This window comes from Erythrolamprus reginae, chromosome 2 (assembly GCF_031021105.1).
Source record: "Erythrolamprus reginae isolate rEryReg1 chromosome 2, rEryReg1.hap1, whole genome shotgun sequence".
NCBI classification, from domain to species: Eukaryota; Metazoa; Chordata; class Lepidosauria; order Squamata; family Dipsadidae; genus Erythrolamprus; species Erythrolamprus reginae.
In genome coordinates this window covers 104148643-104164344 of record NC_091951.1, presented here as the reverse complement: position 1 = coordinate 104164344, position 15702 = coordinate 104148643, and the positions used below count along the sequence as shown (strand labels likewise).

Sequence of the window (15702 nt, the reverse complement as noted above, 5' to 3'; positions counted from 1 at the left end):
AGCAAACTCATGACAAGTGGGCGAGGCCCCCTTGCCAGCCACACCAGGAGTCGCCTTGGCCGGTGAAGCCGCGCCAGGCTCCTCCTCCATGAAGTGCCCACTATCCGTACGCTCACACCCTTTCTTTCCAGACATATGCGTGGCCCGGAACCACAGGTCCGGGACCACCATATCCCATGGCAAGTTAGGCTCAACCGCCATCCTCATACGGAAACCCTTATCATAATGGCGCCATATGGTGCCCTTATATTCGAAGTGGGCCCTAGCAATCAAGTCTATATACTTAAACATGGCAGAGGCCATAGCCGGCTGCCGTTGGATCACCACAGACCCATAAGTAAGAAACGCATACAGCCAGGAGCTGAAGCATTTCGTTACCTTGGTCTTCTTCGTTTTCTCCCCCGGGACAATCTCTTTCTCCTGCTTGGGAACCTCTCGGTTCAAAAGCGAAAAAAGATCCACGTATTCACCCCGCCAAATAGCCTCCTTGACCGACGGGTGAAGGTGGCATCCTAGAGGGGTGGACGGCAGCCCGCACGGTATAGCCCCCGCTTTAATACAAGCGAACGGGTCCCATACCGAGTTGGCCGCTACGCCAAAAACTCCCGCACCGTGGGGGTAGGGCAAAACGGGGAGCGGGGGCATGACAGCAGGGGCCGGGGGAACCCACCCCCTGCACCTGGCACCGCAGGTATCCCCGCAGGACCCGTCCCGGGCAGCGCAGCTGTGCCGGCCGCCGGCGGCACCGGAGGAGGAACCGGCTGTGCCCATACCTGCCCGCAGGTGCCCGCGGAGGACCCCAAAAAACTGGACCCACTCCCGACCCCCGCCGGGGGAAAACCCGGGGCGGTGGGAGGAAGAAAGGACAGTGGTGTAGTGTGTGGTGCAGCCTCACCTGCCCCGTACGGGGTCGATGACATCCACGGGGGGCCCAATGTTGCAGGGCCCGGGAAAGCCGCCATCGGCCCTGCCGGGGCCTGTCGTCCAAACGGAGTCATCTGCCCAGCCTGGGCCGCCGCCGGATCTCTCCCCAACGCCGCGGGAACTTGATCGATGGCCGCTCCGGGGACCGCCCCGCTCCTCCACTGCTCGAGCTCGTCGAGCCTCTCCAACACCCTGGCCCAAGACATGGCAGGAGAAAGATCAGGTTGAGGGGCAGGAGGCAACGAGACCACCCCCCCTTGCTCAGGGACCACCCCCGCAGTCCCCTCCCTACTGGCCCGAGCCCGGGCAGAAGGCCTAAGGGCCCTCCTGGGGCGCGCAGCCGGCGGAGCCATAGGGGCAGTGGCAGGCCTCTTTTTTGGAGCCATCCCAACTTTTCCCAAGTGTGCAGGGAGCAACCCCCAAACAAGCTAGGACCGAACCCACTGCCTAAGTGAGGCAAAGGACCCCCCCGCTGGGCCCTACCTAGGGCCTAGTGCTGTAAAGGGGAAAAGCCCCCGCTAGACCCCCGGGCCCCTTTATGTTATTATTATACTCGGGCGCTAGTAGCAAGCCTCACTACAGGTAGGCCTTAGAGGCCTGCAATCAGGCCTTCCAAACCTCCCAAGACCAGGGCCCCAGACCAAACGCCCCCACCGCGCCCTCCTCCCAGCCGGGAGGAGGTTACCAGTCCCCCTCGGGCCCGAGGGGGATTGCAGACAGCAGCTCCAAAGTGCAGAGGATCCTCCAAAGCAAGCACTTTTCGCCCCCTCGGTAGGCCACAAAATGGCGGCCGCGACACGAGGGGAACCAAAATGGCGACCGAGCAGCACCAGCAAGTGTCTGCTCTTGTCACCAGGTCCGGGCGAAAAGGCTTTCTTCCCGGCCTGCTGTCCCTTAAATAGGGCCAGCAGGCCCCGCCCGGACCCGACGTCATGCCCAGCCACGTGGGCAGGGCATTCCCGGCCGAAATCTCGCCTCGCGAGATTTCGGCCGAAAACAAGATGGCGGCCGCCATTGCAAGGGTCCGAGTCTGCCCGGCCCTTCTGCAACATCGCCGTGAGGCCGGTAAGTCAGCCGGCGGTATTCTATAAGCGCAGCCAGCGATGAGCTACAAGTCAGAACCCTAAATTGCACTCTCCGCCACGGCTTTTAAGTTCTTGCAGGGCCAGTGCGATTTTGCTGTTGCACCTGTGGAGGTAGCAAAACCACACATGGAGCTGCAGGTGCGCCCATGTTTCGGTGAGGGTTTTTTTGCCTCCGCGCATGCTGAAACACGAGAGCACCTGCGGCTCTGTGCGTGATTTTGCTACCTACACAAGTGCAGCAGCAAAATGGCACTGGCCCCGCAAGCACTTTCGAGCCGCAGTGGTGAGCGCAATTTAGCGTTCTGGCTCACAGCCCACCACTGAGCACAGCTGGCTCAGGAATGGATACAATTGACACACAAGGTGAATCTATGAAAAGCTTAGCAGAAACTGTCAAGAGTTATAGGGTAGTTAAAGGGATAACTTTCTAGATCTAGGAGACCTGAAATCCTGAATCATTTTGTCTTGCTGTAGTTGAATCACAGTAAATTTCTCCCAGCAAGACCCTTACAGTTCCACTCCCTGGACATTGAATTAGCACCTTAACAGCATCACTTGTCCAGCCTATATGATCAGAATAATCTATAATCGTGCTGCAAAATGATCTCATCAACAAATATCATGCCGAGGTTAATTAGAAAGGGTGAGAGAAGTGAACCCTATGGCACCCCACATATGAGTAGTTCAGGGCTAGATGTCCCTCATGTCCCCAACACTAAACTTGAAAGATTTGGCCTTCGGCTTGAGTTGAGTTAGCCTTGCTTCTTGGAGATTTGATTCTCCATTAATCAAATCTGGCCATAGTTCTGACTATGACTAGCTTCCCTGAGTCTATGGAGAGGGGCGGCATACAAATCTAATAAATTATTATTATTATTATTATTATTATTATTATTATTATTATTATTTATAATTATTATTTATAATAATAATTATTATTATTATTAATTATCACATTCCAAAATGGAAAGAAAAAAGAAAGAAATGCAAAAACAAACCTGGTTTGCTAATGGCTGCTTTACTACTTTCCTGGCACTCACTGGCAATCTCAAAGAGAAATTCTTGTTAGGGCTGCTCACCCATGCTCACCATCACCTTATATTCATTAATCACTCCCCACCCACTCATGCAAGCATGTCCCTCCCCTGTGGTCCGGAAATGAGCTGTGCTACTCCATAACCCAGTATCCATCTTCAGTTTCCTTGCAGTTCTTAAAGGAGAATCACTTCTTGTATTAGTGCTCAAACACCAGCGCAGTTCTCTCCACTGAACGGCAGCTCCAAGGCAGCCGGCATGCAGGAGCTGACACTGGCTGCATTATTTTCTGGGTAAAAATAAATCTTACCTACTTATAGTTATATTTTAGATTATTGCAATTACATAGTACAGATGTCTACAGGGTGCAGAAAAAAGGCAAAATGGCAGCTGAGATGAGACAAAGTTTTAATGAGCATTGCTGTAACAGGCAGAACTTTGATGACACCATTACAGCCAACATCTTGACTTTTATTATATGCCCTCTGAATACCCCTGATACGTAGAAACGGTGTTGACAATGTTAACTACTACTAAATATGGTCTTTTTCCTCCTTTGTCATGGTAAACCAGTCAACGGCCTTTTCATACCAGCTACCTAACCTCAAATTGTTTGGTGAACAAAAAGATTTTGGAGGCAAGATACATAAATGATAGTTTCTTCCCATATGCACAGGCCTTTGATCTTCAGTAACTTTATTATATGACTGGTGTTTTATGGTGTTTAATCTTTTATGCCATCATCTGGAAGTTTTACTGTGCTTTCAATTCAACTTTAAAAAAAACATGAAAGATTTTGAGGAACCTTTTGGAAATGTATGAATATTTCAACAAATAATGGGCTGCTAATTCTAAAGGCATAAATCATCTGTGAACAACCAATTATATTTCACATCTGCTTGCAGTGTATTGCACAGCCTCTGCATTCCTATTATGTCAGTGCTTCACAAGAATGCATATTCATTTGTATAGGTTTTCTTTCATACGCAAGGAAAAATACACTGAAGTTGTTTCTAAAAGATGTTCTATATAAGAATATAGGGCAAGAAGTTAAACACCCTTAATCATTTTTATTATTCTTTGAGTATTCCTAAGGTTTTAAAACATACTTTTTTTTGTTTAAAATATTGGTCCCATGAGGTTGTAGAATCATAAAATCAGAGTTGAAAGGGATCTCGGAGATCTTTTAATCTAACCTCCTGGCTCAATACCAGATCTGCAAAGGTATTTTACAGGGTTTTTTGTTTGGGGACCTGTAATGATGGGTGTTGATGGGTTTTTTTTTCCTATCAGGAAATTCCTTCTAGTAGCTAACTTGAATCTACTTTCCATAATTTCAACCCATTGATTCTGATCTTCCCTATGTATCAAAGGGTGAATGAGTCTACTCAAGCCAGAGTAGAATGGAATAATTATACTAGTTCCTTGCTCCTGTTAATATAAAGCCAAATCACAGTATCCTGTGAGATTAAAGTATCCTTTTTGACAGTATGTAAATTCTCATATATTAATGCAATGCTAATCGTTATGGACATTACTCTGATTTCACTGTTATCAACATGCCTGCAAAAATGTTCATTGAACATTCTAGCTACCCAACTCATGAAGAATGAAAGATAAAATATTAATGAAACCAGTGTCCTCAGTAACAGTATCCCATGAATTTCTAAAAATATATTGGAATATTAATTAGAAGGCTTACTGGTAGATTGTTGTAGTAGTAAGACAGACATGCTATTTTTTCCCAAGAATTATTTCATTTCAGTGTATTTTATCTTCTTTAGATTTGTTTGTTATTCCAGAATTCCAAAATTAGCATTTACCCACACTGTAGATCTTTTAACATGAAAGTACAAGAATATCACTGGATATGAACTCATTTTATTTATGCAGAATAAACAATTCTTAGACTTTAATTGGAATTACTCTAGCATTCTGTTTATTACTACTGACCTTCGTTGACCTGGAACCAATATAGCATCATGTTTTGCTACTTCACTTTCACAACATTTGATTTTTTTTTCTTTTCAGAGAATGTCCTTACACCAAACTATTATTCATTAACTTTACAACTTAAAGATGTAACTTTAGCTCACATCGTTTATGTTCTTTATGGCTGACCATCTCACATATGTTATCCCCCACCAACCCCATGTCAAGATGGAATGGAAGAAAATGGAGTGGTGGTGGAATACAGCCAATGGAATAGTCTTTTCCTGGGATTTGCTGCAATAAAAGTTGTGAAACATTTTTTTTTTCAGAGAGGGCAAATAAATAAGCCAGCTATTTATCAGGGGCAACATTCCTTCCATTCTAGAAGCATGTGTGCAGAAAAAAAGAACCAGGCAGTATATAGACAGGCAGTGTGTTTGTGTGTATGTGTACACTATGTGTCACATCAACTACTCAAGGTGTTACCCCACCAGCTAATCATGATGTTACAACACAGCCAACCAACCTGCTTGTAGCAGCTGAACCAGCACTACACACACACGCACACACACACACACACACACCAGTATTTATAGAGGGACGGCAGTTCAGACCCCGCTTTGTTCATCCTAACTCGAAGCTGAAAGCACCAGCCTGAAGATGACAAGTGGGACCTCTCGAAATGTCACCAAAATTCTATCAGTGTTACATGGGAAAAGACCTGAATATGCCAAGACACACAGACATACACACAAACACACACGCACACAAACGTGTGTGTGTGTTGGGTGTATATATAAAGTTAGTTGGGAGGGTTTTTTAAGAGGGAGGAAGACTTAAGGAAGCTAATTAGCTGAGTAACATATTTGGCCTGAATAGCAAAATAAATAATTAATGGTATTGCCTTTGTAAATTTAGCTTTTTGGATATAAATTAACATAATTAAGTGAGCGATGCTACAGTATGCATTTTTACTAACCAAATTTAAATCAAGCAATTAAGCGTTAGGTTTCCATATCTAATGGGCTGAGCTCAAGTTGATGCTGACTGTGTAGTTGTATATTTGTCTTTTCTTCATTAGAAAAATAGGAAACAAAGCACTCTGCAATAAATCTTACCATTAATTATGCTGTGAGTGGATGATAGCTTAGTTTTAAATATTTCACTCACAATTCTGTGTAATGAATTGTTATATGGTAAGCTTTCTCTAAAGCATTAGCAGCATATTTATTTACTTATTTGTTTGTTTACTTATTTATTTACTTAACACCTACATCTGTTCTTCAGAGATATCTTTCTTCTTCTCCTCAGGAATCTCACCTGTATCAACTGAACATGTTTTGTAAAGGATGAGTTGGGAAGTGTTCACATATTGCCTTGCTCATGAAAAGTCACTTCCTTTTGTCATTTAACTAAATATGGGGAGTGACTGAGGAGTATTATCTCTCCAGGCTTTATAATATGCCATAAAGCAGACATACACCATTTTTTCAGTGCTAAAGAGAAAAGGCTGCTTTGTGGAATATTGTATTTAATGCCCTCCAGTGATTTCATGGCTAGAATGAAATAGAAACCATTAATTCCCAAGCTCACAACAATTGCTTGTTTCTTTAAAACAATGCCAGTCAAATAATAGTGGTTGTATCAGACAGTAGATACTTCTGAGGTAACTCCATTTAGCTGATAGTTATATTACATATTAGATATGTTGCTTGGAGGGTTGGGAATCTTTAAAAGGAGGTTTTGGTTGGAGGGGCCCTTAAATAAAGCATTTCCTCAAAGCTATTGTACTAACCATTACATCCTCTTCACTCCAAAGAGCAATGCAAGGGCAGCCATGTTGTTCAATATTGGCTTGCTTGAAAAACACTTCGAGCAGCACTGAGCAAAAGGGCTGAAAGAGCCTTTTCTCAAAATTCTGATCCAAAGTGAATTGTAGTGTTGATTCACATTATTATTATTACAGTGGTACGTCATCATACAAACTTAATTGGTTCCAGGAGGAGGTTCGCAAGGTGAAAAGTTCGTAAGATGAAACAATGTTTCCCATAGGAATCAATGTAAAAGCAAATAATGCATGCAAATCCTTCAGGTAAATCCCAAACTTTAGAAGGGAGGCGAACAGAGGGCAGGGAGGAGCAGCTAAAGGGGGCGGGTGGAAGAAGCAAGGCTAGGCTAAAGGGTGAGTGGGAAGGAAGAAAGGCAAGGAGGGCGCCCCTCCCTTTTCTTTCTTCAAAAGACACCGTTTCAGTGCCTTTGCAAGCACGTTGTTCTCTGCAAAAATTTTCCTCCCCCAAGCTGCCCCTCCCTCCTCCCTTTTCTTTCTCAAAAAGACACCCTTTCAGTGCCTTTGCAAGTACAGCCATACCTCGTCTTACGAACCTAATTGGTTCCAGGGGGAGGTTCGTAAGACGAAAGGTTCGTAAGACGAAACATTGTTTCCCATAGGAAACAATGTAAAGTCAATTAATCCGTGCAACCAAAAAAAAAACCCGCAAAAAACTGCTGCCGCCCGGCTGTCACCTTTTAAAACAGCCTGGGGGCTTCTCAGCGACCTCCCGAACGCCGAAAGCCAAACCCGAACTTCCGGGTTTGCCGTTCGGGAGGCCGCCGAGAAGCCCCCAGGCTGTTTTAAAAGGTGACAGCCGGGCGTTGGGACTTCCCAGCAGCCGCCGAATGCCGAATGCGGAAGTTCGGGTTTGGCGTTCGGCTTCGGGAGATGGCTGGGAAGCCGCCCGGCTGTTCTCCACTGCATCTGGAAGGAGAGTCCAACATGGGTAATGTACCAATCCTATTGGTAGAGACTGAGTTATAATTAGCATAATAATAGCTACCGCCCCCTTACTGCTCCCATGAGCCCCAGTTTTAAAAACTCAGTCCAAGAGTAGAGACATACTGGGTTTTGCTCTTAGGAGCTTTAATATAGTTATATATAGATATATAGAAATATAGAAATAAATTGTATTTACATAATTGTTATTGACCTGTTTAATCCTGTGCTTTGTGTTTCAGATTGCAAGGATCACAGAGGAAGGAAAACAGAAGACAGGGGTCTCTGCCCTCTGCGGGCAGCACCCCCACCGATCCTCCTCAGGGGTCTTGTATTCCCTCCGTGGGAACACCCCGTAGAGGAGCACCCAGCCTGGGGTCCCTGACCTCCGTGGCCAGACCAGGGCTGTGGGCTGAAGGTGGAGGGGTCAGCCCCCTCCACTGGGAAGCCTGGAAGGCACTGTTGTTGGGCTCTCAACGAGGATCGGAGCCGCGCCTCTCAGCTGTTCGGCGGCCGCCGAAAGAGCCACCAGCGGCGGCGGCTTGGAAGCCGCAGGGCGAGCGAGAAGCGCTGGGATGGCCGGACACACCGGCGAGGCCAGCAAAGCCACGAGCGCGCAGCCAGAGAAGGCAGCGGGAGCCGCCATGGCCGCAAAGGGGCTGGAAGCCGCAGCGCTCCCCCCCCCCCCGAAAAGGAAAAAAAGCCGCGAACGGCACAGGGGGCCGCCATGTTGGTTGCTACTTGTGCAACCGGGAAAGGCGCCAACAGGAAGTCCTTCCTGTAGCTGGTAGGCGCGAAGAGGCTGCAAGCCTCAGTGCGCAGGCGTGATTGGCTGAAACAGACGGTGGCCATTTTTGTTGCTGATTCAGAGCCAAAAACATTACTACGCCACGAGGCTGCAAGGCCCAAACAAGTCAGTTCCTCAACTACACAACTGTGAGTACATGGAGGAACAAGCGGGACTCGAGAGGGCCGCTTCTCCCAATGTGGTCAAGGAGAAACCCAAAGGGAAAGCCAAGGAGAAGTCCAAGACTTCACAGTCCCCAGCCTCAGCCTCATCTATGAAGGAGGCAGAAAAACGTATTAAGGCCTTAGAGAAAAAACTGGAGGCAGCTCTACAGGCCTCCCCCTCTACAGTGCCACTGGGTCAGAGGCAAGCAACACCTGACCCAGCCACCTCACAGCCGGCCTTTGGCCTACCTGAGGAGGACTGGTCACCTGACAGGCATTCACCTATGTTGCCACGCATCATCTCCTCCCCAGGCCCCTCATGGAACAGGCCTGAGTCAGCTAGTTATACTAGAAGGAGTTCCCTGGGCCCATCTGCCACGTTCACGCCCACAGCGGCGGGATTAAGGGCGCAGGCAAGCACTTGGCAAGATATGCCACCCGACTTGCAGGATTTAATTGCAAACGTTTACTCTCAAGGCATAGCGGCTGGGGCCACTAAATATAGCCAGCAACCTTCCCAAGAAACAACAGGGCAGGTCTGGTCAGCACCGCCCCCCTCGGGCTTGGGGTCCTTATCAGAGGAGCCACTCATGGGAGAGGACAGCGATAGAGAGTATGACCTCTCTGAGGATGAAACCACTCCCGAACAACCCCAACCGGTAGGCCTGTTTAAGCCAACATTGTTCAGGACTCTGCTATTTAAGGCTAAACAGGTAATGAACCTACCAGGTACAACTAAAACAACAGAGGATGCAGACAAGACCCCAGATGCCTTGCTACAGGAACCCCAACCCGAGTCAGAACATTTTCCAGCATCAAATATTTTTCTGCAGGGAGCCAAGCGCCCTTGGCAATACCCTGCAGCAGCCCAAGGTCCTTCCAACCTGGAACGTCGTTTCTACACGTTCGACGAGGAGGTGGAGAAACTCCTCGAATTTCCACCCATAGACCAACCAGTCGTGACCTTGGTCTCCAGCGCCCTGGTGCCCTCCGAAACTGGGGAGAGTCTGAAGCCTGAGGACCGGAAGGCGGAGATTCTCTTAAAAAAGGCGCACCAGATGGCGAGCTGGGGTTTTCGGGCAGCAGCGGCTGCATCCTTCATAAATCGAGCTTCCCTCCGGTGGATACAGGAGATGCAATCTCGCCTGGGGCCGGAGGATGGAAGACTACGTCAGGACCTGGCGAAGCTGCGAGCTGCGGCCGAATTTTCCGCAGACGCTACACTGCATGCGGCTAAATTTTCCAGCAGGGGCATGGCTACCACACTTGCAGCACGCCAGCTCCTGTGGCTCCGACATTGGCCAGCCGATCTAAAGTCCAAATGGAGACTGGCGTCAGCCCCATTCCAAGGCTCTATGCTCTTTGGGGATATATTGGACAAGGTCCTAATTGAGGACAAGGACAAGCGCAAGGTCCTCCCCAGAACAGGCAGGCGGCAGGACCGGAGATCAGCGCCAAATACGAGGCGCCAAACGCCCCGCTGGGATAGCTCCACAGGGGCAGGCCAGGGCCAAAGGTCGTACTCGCAAGGTCAATTCTCCAGCCAGACCTTCAGGGGCGACCGGGGGTCCTTTCAAGACCGACCCAGGGGCTACCAGGGCTCGAGGCGGCCCTTTCGGGGGAACACCCAGAGAGGCTTCCGCCGCTCTAAGTGACTCTGCCAGACATTTCCCGATCGGCGGGAAACTCCAGCACTTCAGCGCCTCCTGGTACACCACCTCCTCAGACCAATGGGTCCAAGCTACGGTGTCGGGAGGGCTGCGCCTGGAGTTTGTAGGCCAACCCCCCAACCGGTTCATACTCTGCCCACGGGCTCGAAACCAGCAAAACAAGCAACAACTACAAAACGAAATTGCTCATCTGCTGGAAATCCAGGCCATAGAGCCTGTACCGCCACAGGAAGAGGGGAAAGGATTTTACTCCAGGATTTTCATCGTTCCCAAGTCTTCAGGAGGTTGCAGGTTGATTCTCAACCTGAAGCAACTCAACATCTTTATAAAATACAGGCGGTTCCACATGCACTCGCTTCAAACTATCTTGACCTCAATCAGATCACAGGATCTGTTAACGTCCATCGACCTGAAGGAGGCGTACCTACACGTCCCCATACACGCATCACACCGGAAGTACCTCCGTTTTTGTTCAGAGGGAACACACTACCAATACAAGGCCATGCCATTCGGCCTCTCGTCGGCCCCACGGACTTTTACCAAGCTCCTGGATGCCCTGACGGCACACCTGCGTTCTCAATCCATCAGACTGATGGCGTACCTGGACGACATCATCATACTGTCCAGGTCGCCAACGCAGGCGAAACAGGACTTAAACCAGACTATGCGGACATTGGAAGCTCATGGCTTTACCATCAATCTGGAAAAGAGCCAGCTGATCCCCCGAACCAGACTTTTACATCTAGGGGCGATCATAGACACCTTGTCGGGCTCAGTCTCGCTCTCCCCAGAGAGGATAGCGAATATACAACGTTTATTAACCGAACTCAACCAGCGCAGACAGGTCCCCATGTCACTGTTGTCAAAGGTGTTGGGAACTCTAGTCTCCGCTATAGGGATTGTGCCCTGGGCCAGACACCACATACGGGCCCTGCAGTGGTTTTTACTACCGGCTCAATGGGCCAGGGTGAGTCATTCAAATCAGCGAATTCACATGCCACGATGCGTCAAGGTTGCCCTGAGATGGTGGACATCGCCAGCAATACTCAAGGGTTCTTCCTTTCTGATGCACGACAAGATGATTCTGACTACAGACGCCAGCCTCTACAGTTGGGGAGCTCACATCGGTCCCCACATGGCGCAAGGCACATGGTCAGCAGAGGAATTGTCACCTATAAACATCAACTTCCTCGAACTCAGAGCGGTCTTCCTAGCTCTTCAGGCTTTCCACTCTGTTGTCCAGGGCAAGCACATACTAGTTCTTACAGACAATGTAGCGACCAGAGCCCATTTGAACCACCAAGGGGGCACGAGGTCGCGTCGCCTCATGGACGAGACGGCAAATCTATTCGATTGGGCCGAACTTCACCTAGCGTCCTTATCCGCAGAGCATATTGCCGGGACCAACAACACCCAGGCAGATTGGCTAAGCAGGACTACATTGGACCCGTCAGAGTGGAGGCTGGACCCAGCGCTTTTTCAACAGATATCGCACAGGTTTGGGACTCCATCTGTAGATCTGTTCGCTACCCACAGGAATGCGCAGATCCAAAGGTTCTATTCACGTTTCCCGGAACCAGGGTCAGAGGGGGTCAACGCCCTACGGTCAGCTTGGCCGACAGGACTGCTGTATGCATTTCCTCCAGTAAACCTAATACCCAGGGTCTTGGAGAAGATTCTTCAGGAAAAGGCAGAGGTTCTGATGGTGGCACCATACTGGCCACGCCGGCCGTGCTTCGCCGACCTGATGGCTCTGTCGCTAGTTCCACCATGGAGGATACCAGACAACATCATCACCCTCAGCCAGGGGAACCTATTACACCCGGATCCCCAGTGGCTACAACTAACCGTCTGGCACTTGAAAGGCACAGATTAAAGCATCAAGATCTGCCGGAGAAGGTCATCGATACAATTCAAGCTGCTCGACGTCCCTCGACTTCAAGGATATACCAGGCCACGTGGGCTGCCTTTTGCTCCTTTTGTGACAAGGAGGGCAAGAACCCCAAGGAAGCATCGGCGATTACGGTGTTAGAATTCCTGCAAGCAGGAATAGACCGGGGACTGGCTCCTAACACATTAAGGAGACAGGTGGCAGCACTATCCACCATGATTCAGATACCGGAGGCTCGCTCACTAACCCACCATTCGTGGGTAAGAGACTTTATACGTGGAGCCTCGAATTCACATACACCACCTGTACGGAGGTTCCCCTCATGGGATCTCTCGATAGTACTTAAGGCCTTGACAAAACCACCATTTGAGCCCTTGAGATCAATTCCACTGAGGCTCCTATCCTTGAAGACAGCCTTCTTAGTAGCGGTCACTTCGGCACGCAGGGTGTCAGAGATTTCAGCCCTATCTGTGAGACCGGATTTATGTATCTTCTATCCAGATAGAGTGGTACTCCGCTTGGATCCGTCGTTCATTCCCAAGGTGAACACTTTGTTTCACAGGAAACAGGAGCTTATCTTGCCTGACTTCTGCACGCATGGAGACCATCCATCAGAATTACGATGACATAAAGTTGACATACGATGTGCTCTAAAGATTTATATTAGGAGAACTGCAGCATTCAGGAAGTCTGAGACTTTTTTTATTTCGTTTGCTCAACACAGAATGGGACTTGGACTATCTTCTAAATCGATAAGCCGTTGGCTTAAGGACTGCATTCTGGAGGCCTATAGAGCGGGAGGTCATGACCCCCCGCAGGGCTTAACAGCTCATTCAACCAGGAGTGCGGCCACATCGGCGGCCTGGACAACACAGGCCTCTATAGAGGACATTTGCAGAGCTGCTACTTGGGCGGCACCTACGACATTTATTAAGCACTACAAGTTGGACTCATTTGCGTCCGCTGAGGCGGCGTTTGGTAGACGTGTGCTACAGAAAGTGTGTGCATCTCCAACGTCCCAGTCAAGACCTTCTCCCTCCCATGGGCAGTAAATCTTTGGTATATCCCATGTTGGACTCTCCTTCCAGATGCAGTGGAGAAGACCCGTTGTACCTACCTGAACGGTCTTCTCGATGCACTGGAAGGAGAGTCCAAACCCACCCGACTAGTTGAAGTTCAGAGACGTCGGAGATGGGGAGTTGAAGTTTAGTTGTATTAATAAAATTTGGTTATCCTCTTACATATGTTTTTCGTTTTTAAAACTGGGGCTCATGGGAGCAGTAAGGGGGCGGTAGCTATTATTATGCTAATTATAACTCAGTCTCTACCAATAGGATTGGTACATTACCCATGTTGGACTCTCCTTCCAGTGCATCGAGAAGACCGTTCAGGTACGTACAACGGGTCTTTTAAAAGGTCACAGCCTGGCTGGGGGGCTCCCCAGCAACCTCCCGAACCCCGAACCTTTGCCGAACTTCCGGGTTCGGGGTTCGGGAGGTTGCTGGGAAGCCCCCCAGCCCGGCTGTCACGTTTTAAAACAGCCGGGCGGCTTCCCAGAAGCTTCCCGAAGCCGAACGCCAAACCCGAACTTCTGCGTTCGGCATTCGGAGGCTGCTGGAAAGCCGTGCGGCTGTTTTAAAAGGTCGCAGCCGGGCTGGGGGACTTCCCAGCAACCTCCCGAACCCTGAACCCGGACGTTCGGCAAAAGTTCAGGGTTCGGGAGGTTGCTGGGAAGTCCCCCAGCCTGGCTGTGACCTTTTAAAACAGCCGGGCGGCTTCCCAGAAGCTTCCCGAAGCCGAACGCCAAACCCGAACTACCGCATTCGGCGTTCGGAGGCTGCTGGAAAGCCACGTGGCTGTTTTAAAAGGTCGCAGCCGGGCTGGGGGGCTTCCCAGCAGCCTCCCGAACCGAACCCGGGGTTCAGAAAAATTTTGCCTCTTCTTACGAACTTTTTTTGAGTTACGAACCGGCGTTCGGGAAGCTGCTGGGAAGCCCCGCCGCCCGACTGTCACCTTTTAAAACAGCCGGGGGCGTTCCCAGCAGCCTCCCGAACGCCGGTTCGTAACTCGAAAAAAGTTCGTAAGAAGAGGCAAAATTTTTCTGAACCCCGGGTTCGTATCACGAGTTGTTCGTAAGACGAGGGGTTCGTATCTTGAGGTACCACTGTATGTTGTTCTCTGCAAAATCTTTCCTACTCCAAGCAGCCCCTCCCTTTTCTTTCTTCAAAAAAGGGGAAAAAAAGAAACCCCTTCATCCCAGCAGCAGCTGCTTGGGTTCGTAAGGTGAAAATAGTTCGGAAGAAGAGGCAAACAAATCTTAAACACCGGGTTCGTATCTTGAAAAGTTCGTTAGAAGAGGCGTTCGTAAGATGAGGTACCACTGTATTATTATTATTATTATTATTATTATTATTATTATTATTTATTATTATTATTATTATTATTATTATTATTATTATTATTATTTATTGGATTTGTATGCCGCCCCTCTCCGTAGACTATTGTTGAAGAAAATCACATTGCCTCATATGATTTTCATGTTTCCTGCATGGCATCATTACGAATATATGGGTACATTAGGACAGGGACAGTAGGCACCATAAACCCATCCAGAACTAATGATGATAAACTACCAGATCCTTCATTTCTTTGCATCCATATCTTGCCTAGGTTGTACTCCATCTAGCTGTTGCCTAGATTGTACTCCATCTAGCTGTTGTACTCCATCTAGACCCAGAGAACTTCCAGGCAGTATGAAAAGCAGCCACAGAATCGCTTGGATCACACGAGCTAGATATATAAAGCTGAGTGTCATCACCATATTAATGATATTTCAACCCATGATGTCAGATGATCTCACCTAGATTTAGAATTATGGTAATTTCTATCCAGGCAACTAAAATTTTTAATTTAAGAGAAACCCAGGTTCTACATTTATTAGATCATACATCTTTTTACTTGTCTCTATTTGTCATTTAATACCTTGTTTTCCATTTTTATTGCACTCATTTAATATAGAAAATTAAACCTTGCTGCAGTGTTCATATTAATAATGCATTTCTTCATATCCCACACAGTTTCAAATTTTCTTAATATTCATGATATTTTTTCCAGATGTGAATACATATTTTAAATAAGTCTGTTGATTTTGTCAAGTAAATTCCCAGCTATTGCATTGGCTTTGCTTGTTTTTTGTTTTTGTTTATTCAGCAATGGCATTAAACCCCATTATTTAATTAGTTTTTTTAAAATTTTCTACCTCAATTAAGTGTCATGTCAACATTTCAGTTTCATCTTTATTGATCCAGTGTCACTGAACCATACCACTATATTTATTCTATCAAAAATTGGCTGAATAATAGTTAAACACAGAATCAGCAACATATAATTTCAGTCTATCTTCTTGAATTACTAATTTAATTCCCAACATACTTTTTTGCCTGG

The 15702-nt window shown here is 48.0% G+C and overlaps 1 protein-coding gene across 1 annotated transcript in view; it reads left to right on the top strand.

Annotated features, from left to right (window-relative positions):
• The first annotated feature begins 3258 nt into the window (after nt 1–3258).
• Nucleotides 3259–15702, top strand: part of SGCD (sarcoglycan delta) — a 319572-nt gene continuing 307128 nt past the window's right edge. The window contains exon 1 of the mRNA XM_070739007.1: nt 3259–3337. The gene's annotated coding sequence lies outside the window, so the exon portion shown is untranslated. The remainder of the gene's footprint in view (nt 3338–15702) is intronic.